Source organism: Orycteropus afer, unplaced genomic scaffold (assembly GCF_000298275.1).
Source record: "Orycteropus afer afer isolate SDZICR_OR568_19922 unplaced genomic scaffold, OryAfe1.0 scaffold00096, whole genome shotgun sequence".
In the NCBI taxonomy this organism is placed as follows: domain Eukaryota; kingdom Metazoa; phylum Chordata; class Mammalia; order Tubulidentata; family Orycteropodidae; genus Orycteropus; species Orycteropus afer.
In genome coordinates, this window is record NW_006921683.1 from 9,480,270 (window position 1) to 9,490,284 (window position 10,015).

At 39.5% G+C, this 10,015-nt stretch overlaps 1 non-coding gene across 1 annotated transcript; it reads left to right on the forward strand.

The window, feature by feature from the left end:
* Nucleotides 1–1,389: 1,389 nt before the first annotated feature.
* Nucleotides 1,390–1,460, forward strand: TRNAE-UUC. Its single transcript has one exon. It is a non-coding gene; the product is annotated as a tRNA-Glu (tRNA).
* The last annotated feature ends 8,555 nt before the right edge of the window (nucleotides 1,461–10,015 follow it).

The following is a 10,015-nucleotide window of genomic DNA, read 5'->3' on the forward strand; positions in this document are numbered from 1 at the left end:
TGCCATAGTCACATCCACTACTGCCTCCATGACTTCCTTAGGCAATACCGCATTCACCATTTGAGCCTCATATTTACCTCCTGTTCTACCCACTACCATTTCTGTCAATTAGCTACTCTTCACACTAATTTCCCAAAGTTGGGAAGGTTTTACCTTCCTCTCTTTTCTATCTGACTTCTTTTGGCAACCAAGCCAAAGTTTGTTAAAAGTTGGTTATATGCATGTATGTATACAAAAATTCTACTTCAGGGTCTTAAACGTGCAATGAATTTATTATTATATTATTAACACAGCAAGGAATCTCAAAGTCAACAGTGCAAAGCTGGCACAACAGCTCAAGGCAATCGTTAAGGAACCAGGTTGCTTCTATCTACCTGTTCAATCATCCTTAGCGTGTGGCTTCTGTCTTAATGATGTCAGTAGGACTTTTCCACCTCTAGGCATTCAGTCTTAGTTTCAGGTAAGAAGAACAAGGGTGAAGGGCAAATAGTGAATGCTAGCTGACTCTTTCCTTTTTGTCAGAAAAACAAAAGCTCTAGAGATTTATGCCTACATCTCCTTTGTTAGAGTAGGTCATATGGCCATTCCCAGCAGAAAGGAAGTCTGGGGAGGTGATGAGTAAGTGGGCACAAATATCACTTCAATCAAAATTAAAATTCTTTTAGCAAGTAAGGAGGGTAGAATAACTATTGGGAAAGCAATGAGCTAAGTCAGTCACAGTACTGTGATGTAATGTTAGCCACCCAACATTCATACACACCCTTCTTTCTTGAGGTAGAACATACTCAAGACCCCCCACACCACCATCACCATTACACACACACAAAGGAAACAACCCCAGGGCTTAATTTAGTCACTTCCTTCAGTTCTTCAGGGTTTCTGGCTGCAGCCCGTCCATCAGATGTCGATGTGACTTCTCATGGTCTGATGACCTGTAAAATAAAAGACAAGTTATCTTTTCTCAATACACTCAATATTAAATATTAAAAAAAAAAATGAAGAAGCAGATTAACTGCACTATTAACCTCTATTCAGAGAAGAGAACAATGGAAAGTGCACAGAAGAAATAGCTCCAGAGTAAATTCCAAATATTGCTTGACTGGAAAACTCAGGACTCATCATTAGGGTGTATTCAGGCTTTCACATCTGGATGTATTCTGTGGTTATCCTTCTTGCATCATCATGTTCTGTCACTAGGAGATATTTCCTTGTCCATTGTCATCCAAGACCACATATGAAATGGTTGTGGTGGAAGATAATTTTTCTTTTTGGCAACAAATTTCCTTTTTTTTTTCTCTTTTTTTTACTCACTTCCTATTGACTTAAATTTGATATACAGCAACATCCTTAGAGTTTTAACAGTTAAGACTTGCTAACCTTTGGCATAAGGCATTGGTAGTTCAGTGGTAGAATTCTCACCTTTCATGTGGGAGACCCAGGTTTGATTCCTGGTCAATGTACTTCATGTGCAGCCACAGTCTTTTTGTCATTGGAGACTTACACGCTACTATGATGTTGACCAAGGAGCTCTGGTAGCATAGTGCCTAAGGCACTTGACTGCTAACCAGAAGGCTGGAGGTTCAAACCCACCAGCCACTCCTCGGAAGGAAGGTTGGGCAATCCTACTTCCGTAGTGATACTGCCTCGGAAACCCAAGGAGGGGTTGCTATGAGTCGGGGCCGACTCAACGGCAAATAACAACAACATGATGTTGACCAGGTTTCAGAAGAGCTTCCAAACAAAGACAAACTAGGAAGAAAGGCCTAGCAATCTACTTCTGAAAATTCATCAGTGAAAACCCTATGGATTACAATCTGCAACCAATAGTGGAGATGGCACAGGACTAGTCAGAGTTTCATTCCATTGGGTATGGGGTCACTATGAGTCAAAGGGTGACTCAGTAGTGGCTAATAGCAACACTAGCCTAAGCAATACCATTCTCTAAAAAATTTAGAGGACTTTAAATCTACTTGCTCTTGGTCAATTAATTACTTCTGTAAATAACCACAGATAAAGGTGTAATCTGGACATATATTTAGCCTGAGGAATTTTTTCCCCAACTTACTGATCTCTGGGTTTTGTCCAATCTTCTGTTTTATAGCTTAATGTCCAATGCTTTGAAGGTGTTTAAAATAGTAGTCATTGGTGGGGAGATATCAAGTATAATGTGATCTTTCTAATTTAACATTTGTTTGAAGGACAACTCCTAAGTGACTGTATGGGGAATTCCTAAAGCACCAGTCCACAAAGGAAGCAGCCTTACCCTCCTTGCTTTTCTCAGTTTGGGAAAAATAAATTTGTTTTTTGAACCCTGCATGTTTCTAAAAACAAGACTCGAAATTCTTTCAGAATGCAGGTAAAGAATGCTCCTCCTAATGCAATGGAATTTCTTCTATCTTGCAGACTGGCTAGCAGACTGACTAGCTCTGGCTTGAGTCCAGACTTTTCCTTCAGTAAAAATACTAATAACCACATTCCACAGTTCTCAGTTTTTCTGTTTTTCTGACTGTTGTTATTGTTAGTTGCCGTCAAGTCAATTCTGACACACGGAGACCCCATGTGTGCAATGTAGAACTGCTCCATAGGGATCTCAAGGCTGTGAGATTTCAGAAGCAGATTGCCAGGCCTGTCTTCTGAGGTGCCTCTGGGTGGGTTTGACCTGCAAATCTTTTGGTTGAGCACTTAATTGTTTGTACCACACAGGGCCTCTATTTTTTTCTACCACTTATCCCAATATTAAAGCTTCCATAGCACATGGTCTATATCCCAAAGAACAGCAGATGACAATCTGACCAAATGTTTTGCCACCACATAATAAAGGTCATCAGATTTATAGCCTGAAATATCTGCTTCTTCACTGTCCAAAGCCCCACCTCCTCCACTCAGTCAGTTCTACATTTTGGAATCTTACTTGCAGCATCTAAATGATATGAAAGCCAGCACCTTTAAACACTGAATAATTTTAATAGTGTAATCTGTAATTAAAATAAAATCTATTACAGAAGACCAAAAGGAAAAACACAATATCAGACAGTGGGCCTGTAGCCACATTATAGCCTGTGACATAGTGGTTACATTGTAGAAAAGAGGTAAATCCTTTGCATCTACAGATTGGAGTCAGCACTGTGAGTCACAGTCACATGCAGACTCCACCACAGAATGCATGATATTTTTGATCTGAATAGATGGCTTAGGATGTAAACATTATCAGAAAATAATGAGTCAGGCTCTCCCAAGCCATATGCCTCATCTCTGAGCCAAGAGAGTGTAACTGCTGCCAAACACTCCGTTAGTCCACTAAATCACCACAGTAAGATTATGACTTTCAGGCTTTCATAGTGCCTGGGGACCTGAAAGAGGTGCCTAAGCAGGGTGGTTGATAGGATCCTTACAGATAAGACCTAAGAGTTCTTGCCAAGCTCATCACCCTCAGATGAGGATTGGTTGCCCACCCTCACAGAACCAGTTGCTGTAACACTGGAACTGTTTGGAAATGGGAAATGCTCCCTTACTCTGAATTTTTGTCACTTCTTCTCTACAATTCTCTTAGATCAAAAGGCTGTCTGTGGCATGCACTGAATAAATTAAATAGACTTTATTGTATACATTTCATGGCCTCCTACAAGGTGGGGTGTCCCAAAATAGGTAGCAGTCTGCAGGAAAGGTCACATTCAGTGGTGAGCTACTTTTGTCCCAGGTGCCCTGGCAGGAAGTGTGCAGAAGAGCCATTACTTGAGGTCACTCATAAATGGGTACCAGCCCCAGAGACACCTGGAGCTCTTTGCAGTGGAGGTGGCAAGCAGGAATACTTCCCTACAAATAAAGTAAAACATGAAAAAAGCAGTGGTGGGGTGGGGTCCACTTCTTGACACTAGTCATTAAATCAGTTTTGGGGTGTTGCTACTCATTTTAGCTACAAAAGATATACCAAAACTGTGAGCCTATATTTTCTGTTCTGTGTGGCAGAATCTGTTTTATCTTAATCTAGCCCTGTTAAGTGATAGGATCCTATTTTCAAATTTCATCTTTTCAATAGATGATAAACTCTAAGAAGGTAAAAGCACAACATACATATATATGTTGTTGGTCCCACAGTCTCTAATATATTCATAGCCCTTTGCCATTTGATTTGTTGATGTACTCGGCAATAAAATATAATGAAAAGAAGATTCATAATAATATTTCACTTTTGAAAATTTTTTTTATGGACTATGATACTAGACCGCAGAGAGTGCTAGGACTAGAAATAGAGAAGTGTTCGTGTAAAATGTAGTTATCTTGAACAGATTTTTATACTACATACACACAGAAATGTGTGTGTGTGTGTGTGTGTGTGTATATATATATATATGATATATGATATATACATATATTTATGGGAGACATCTGGTAGCATAGTGCCTAAAGCACTTGACTGCTAACCAGAAGGCTGGCAGTTCAAACCCACCAGCCACTCCTCGGAAGGAAGGTTGGGCAATCTACTTCCGTAGTGATACTGCCTCAGAAACCCAAGGAGAGGTCACTATGAGTCAGGTCCTACTTTATGGCACATAACAACAACAACAACAACAACATATATTTATACATATAAAGACAGCTATTAAAACTTGCAAACATATATATGTCTATTATATGTATAAATGCATATATAAACTATATTCTTATTTGGCAACAGTAACCACAAGTGTTTATATATATACACACACAAACATGAACACAATCACAGTATATAGAGAAGACTATTCCTTTTGTATCAGGATTGGAGGAAGACTCATTAACAATCTATGATATGTAGATGATACAAACATGTTTACTGAAAGTGAAGATGACTTGAAGCATTTACTGATGAGGATTAAAGACTAGAGTCTGCAATATGGATTACATCTCAACATAAAGAAAGAGAAAATCCTCACAGCTGGACCAATAAGGATCATCAGGATAAATGGAGAAAAGACTGAAGTTGTCACAGATACCATATTATTTGGTTCCACAATCAACACCAATGGAAGCAGCAGTCAAAAAAACAGACGATGTATTGCACTGGGCAAATCTGCTGCAAAAGACCTCTTTTCAAGTGCGGAAGAGCAAAGATGTCTCTTTGAAGATTAAGGTGTGCCTAACCCAAGCAAAGATATTTTCAATTGCCTCATATGCATGTGAAAGCTGGACAGTGAATAAGGAAGACAGAAGAAGTGTTGATGGTTTTGAGTTGTGGTGAAAGTACCATGGACTGCCAGAAGAATGAACAAATCTGTCCTGGAAGAAGTGCAGCCAGAATGCTCCTTGGAAGCGAGAATGGTCAGATGTCATCTCACCTATTACGGTCATATTGTCAGAAAGGACCATTCCCTGGAGAAACCATGCTTGGTAAAGTGAAGAGTCAGTGAAAAGGGGGAAAGCACTCAATGAGATGGATTGAAACAGTGGTTACAACGATGGGCTCACCTATAGCAAGGATTGTGAGGCTTGCACAGAATTGAACAATGTTTCATTCTGTCACACATATGGTAGCTATGAGTTGGAGCTGACTTGATGGCACCTAACAACAACAACATCCCTTCTGTAACAGGAAAATGGAAAAGTTAAGTTCCTTTTACTTGTGCTCAACATGACTTTGAGGAAATGACAGAATTAATGACAGAATTAATCCCTCCCTCCACTCCTCCTTTCAAGAAGTTCTGGTGGTGCAGTGGTTAAAGCATTGGCTGCTAACCAACAGGTTTGTGGTTCAAATCCACCAGCCTCTCTGTGGGAGAAAGATGAAGTAGACTGCCTCTGTAAACATTTACAGCCTTGAAAACCTCAAAGGGTATTTATACTCTGTCCTTTAGAGTTGACTCGATGGCAGTGGGTTTGGTTTTGGTAGCTATAGAAGGAACTCTGGTGGCATAGTGATTAAAACACTCAGCTGCTAACCAGAAGGTCAGCTGTTGAACCCATGAGAGAAAGATGAGGCAGTCTGGTTCTATAAAGATTTCAGCCTTGGAGACCTTGTGAGGTAGTTCTACTCTGTCCTATAGGGTTGCTGAGTTGCAACTGACCTGATAGCGCTGGATTTGGTTCCCTTCCTTTGGTATAATGGAGTGCCTTCAGTTTCTGTGATACCAATGTTTATCTCCAAGAAATTCCCAGATCCAATGAAGTTATCTTTTCACTTGACATAGCTAATAAGAATTAGTACTTCAGCCTTTGTACACATAAACCTCTCTCTATATATAATACTTGTACTCCTAAAAGTAGTATATTCATTGTGAATATGTAATGGGTTGGATATTATTTTTAAATGTATAAGAATATCTTGACTTTTAAAGTAATCCAGCTACAAATCTTTAGGTAAAATGGATTATCAGTCATTGACAATGTTATTTAAATATGTATCTGTATGTATGCAGTGATATATCAGACAGTGTTTCACTGCTATTCAAATGGTTTTCCCTGGACCATTCTTTGAGAAGTGGATGGCCCCTTCCTTCTTCCCAGTCTGTCTTAGTCTGGAAGCTCTGCTGAAAACTGTTCTCCGTGTATGACCATGCTGGCATTTGATATACCTATGGCACAGCCTCCAGCCTCACAACAACACACAAACCACCATAGTACGAATAACTGATGGAAGTGGTGATCTGATACATTACTGGAAAAAATTATGAATAGCCCTGAAACATTGTCTGATATAGTGCTGGGAGATGAGGCCCTCAGGTTGAAAGGCACTCAAAATACGACTGGGGAAGAGTTGCCTTCTCAAATAGCATTGACCTAAATAATGTGGATGGAGTAAGGCTTTCGGGACCTTCATTTGCTGATGGTGCGTGACTCCAAATGGGGAAAAAAAAAAAAGCTGCAAACATCCACTAATAACTGGAATGTGAATGTGCAAAGTATGAATCTAAGAAAATTGGAAGTTGTCAAAAATGAAATGGAATGCATAAAAATCAATATCCTAGGCAGTAGTAAGCTGAATGGACTGATATTGGCCATTTGAGTCAGACAATCATATGATCTGCTATGCCAGGAATGACAAATGAAAAGGAATGGAATTGCATGACTTGTCACAAAGAATGTTCCAAGATGTACCCTGGAATACAATGCTGTCTGTGATAGGACAATATCCACATGCCTACAAGAAAAACCAGTTAATATTGCTATTATTCAAATTCATGAATCAACCACTAAAGCCAAAGATGAGGAATTTGAAGATTTTTACCAACTTCTGCAGTTTCAAATTAAGCAAACATGCAATCAAAATGTATTGATTATTACTGGTGATTGGAATGTGAAAGAGAAAAAGAAGAATCATTGGTAGTTGGAAAACATGGCCTTGGTGATAGAAATGATGCTGGAGAGTATATGATACAACTTAAAAAAAAATTATTGTGATTTGGATGAAAGTTTACAGAGCAAATTCATCTTCCATACAGCAGTTTGCATACACTTTGTCTCATCACATTGACTAATCTTCCAAGTGCAACAGCTCTTCTCCCACTTCTTCCCTATGGCCACCTCTTTCCTGTGTCCTTCCCTCCCATGTACTCCTGCCCCTCAGGCTGTCTCCCTGTGCATACACAGCCTTTCTGTTCTACCATGATTGATCTCTCCAAGGAGTGTATCTACCTAATGTAAATGTTCAGCTCATATGCTTGTCTGCTGTTTGGATGGAGGCCACAGGAGTGGGTTCAATTCCAGAACTGAAGGGCAGCTAGGGGCCATAGTCTCAGGGATTCCATCAGGCTCTATCAGGCCAGTAAATGTGGTCTCCCCTCTTTTATTATTTAATGATTTTGAGTTTTGTTCCACATTGTTCTCCCACTCTATCCAGGATCTCCTACATAGATCCCACTCCGAGTGGCTGATTGGTATCTGGCCACCATCTAGTTCTTTTGGTCTCATAGTCATATAGGCTGAGGATCACATGGTGTACCAGTCACTTGAACTAATTGTTTCCATGGGTCTTTGGTTTTCTTCATTCTTCTTTGCTCTGGCTGAGGAGAGACTCTTCATTGCATCTAAATGGTCGCTTGCAAGCTTTTAAGATCCCAGTTGCTACTCACTAAAGTAGGATGTGAAACAATGTTTTGGGTAGTATATTACACCAATTGAGCTTGATTTCCCCTGCAACTATGGTCCTGAGGTCACAGGTCCAATTACTCGCTCCCTCTGGGTAACTGGCTGTGACCAAGAAGTGACTAGAACCTTGCCCCTTGTCAACTCTACCATGTATATACCTGGGAATTCAAATACACTTGTAGAAACATTGTCTGCCAACCCTATACATGGTCTTGGGCACAGTACCCCCTGCCTGTTGTTGCTGTTATGTGCTATCGAGTTGGACCCGACTCATAGTGAGCCCTCCTTGGGTTTCTGAGGTGGTAGGTAGTAAATAGATATACGTAATCATTCAGCCTGTCCACCCATCTATCCACCTGTATATCAATGTTTGTCTTCACTGATAAAACGCAGTACTGTACATGCAAAAGGGTTCATCTTTGTTGTCTGTACCTCCCATGCACATGTCTTCCTCTTCCTCAATGTCACTGTGTTGATCACACACATTTGGTACATTGCCCTTCTCTTCACCCAAATCAATACTTGTCTCTACCTATCTAAGAGTGTTCTCTCACCTCCTCTCCTACCCCTGGTAACCAACAAAGAAAATTTCCTTCCATATATAAACTTTCCTTGACTTTTTACAATAACAGACTAATACAATATTTGTCCTTCTGTGATTGACTTATTTCACTCAGCATAATGTCCTCCAAGTTCATCCATGTTATGCAATGTTTTGCTGATTCTACATTATTCTTTAGGGTTGCATAGTATTCCACTGTGCGTATGTACCATAGTTTGGTTATCCATTCTTCTATAGATGGGCACCTAGGCTGTTTCCATCTTTTGTCTCTTGTAAATAGTGCTGTGATGAACATGGGTGTGTATAAATCTGGTCTTGTCCTGCTCTCACTTCTTTAGGATATATACCTAGTAATGGAATAGGGTCAAATGGTATTTCTAATTCCAACTTTTGAAAGAATCATCATACTGTTTTCCACAGTGGTTGTATCATTTTACAATTCTTCCAGCAATGTATGAGAGTCCCAATCTCTCTGCATCTTCACCAGCATTTGTTATTTTCTGTCTCATTGCACTTTGCTACTAGTGCTGGGGAAAGATGGTATCTCATTGTTATTTTGATTTGCATCTCTCTAATGGCTAATGATCGTGAGCATTTTTTCATATGTTTGTTGGCTGGCTCATATCTTCTTTGATGAAGTGTCTATTCATGTCTTCTGCCCATTTTTAATTGGATTATTTGTCTTTTATTTTCTGCTGAGCTGTTGGAGTTTTCTATAAATTCTAGAGATTAGTCTCTTGTCAGATATGTCATTGCCAAGTATTTTTTTTTCCCAAGCTGTAAGTTCTCTTTTGACTCTTTTGGAGAAGTCTTTGGAAGCACATAAAAATTTAATATTTAAAAGGTCCCATTCATCTAGTTTCTCTTCTGCTGTTTGTGTATTTGGGGTTATGCTTGATAGTATAATTCTGCCGTATATTCAAAACCAAAAAAGCCAAACTCATTTAGGGCCCCTATATTTGCCCCTAGTTTTTCATTGAGGAGCTTTCTAGTTTTAGGTTTCACATTTAAGTCTTTGTTCCATTTGGAGTTAATTTTTGTGTATAGTGTAAGGTATGGATCTTGTTTCTGTTTTCTGCAAATGGATATCCAGTTTTGCCAGCACCATTTGTTAAACAGACAATCTCTTCCCCCATTTAATGGATTTCAGCCCTGTGGCAAAGATCAGCTGACCATAGATTAGTGCATCTATTTCTGGGTTCTCAATTATATTCCATTGGTCTATGTGTCGGTCCTTGTACCAATACCGGCAGTTTTGACTACTATAGCTGTATAGTAGGTTTTGAGACCTGGGAATATGAGACCTCTTACTTTGTTCTTCTTCTTCAGTAGTGTTTTGCTTATCCGAAGTCTCTTTCCTTTCCATATAAAATTAGTGATTGTTTTTTCCAT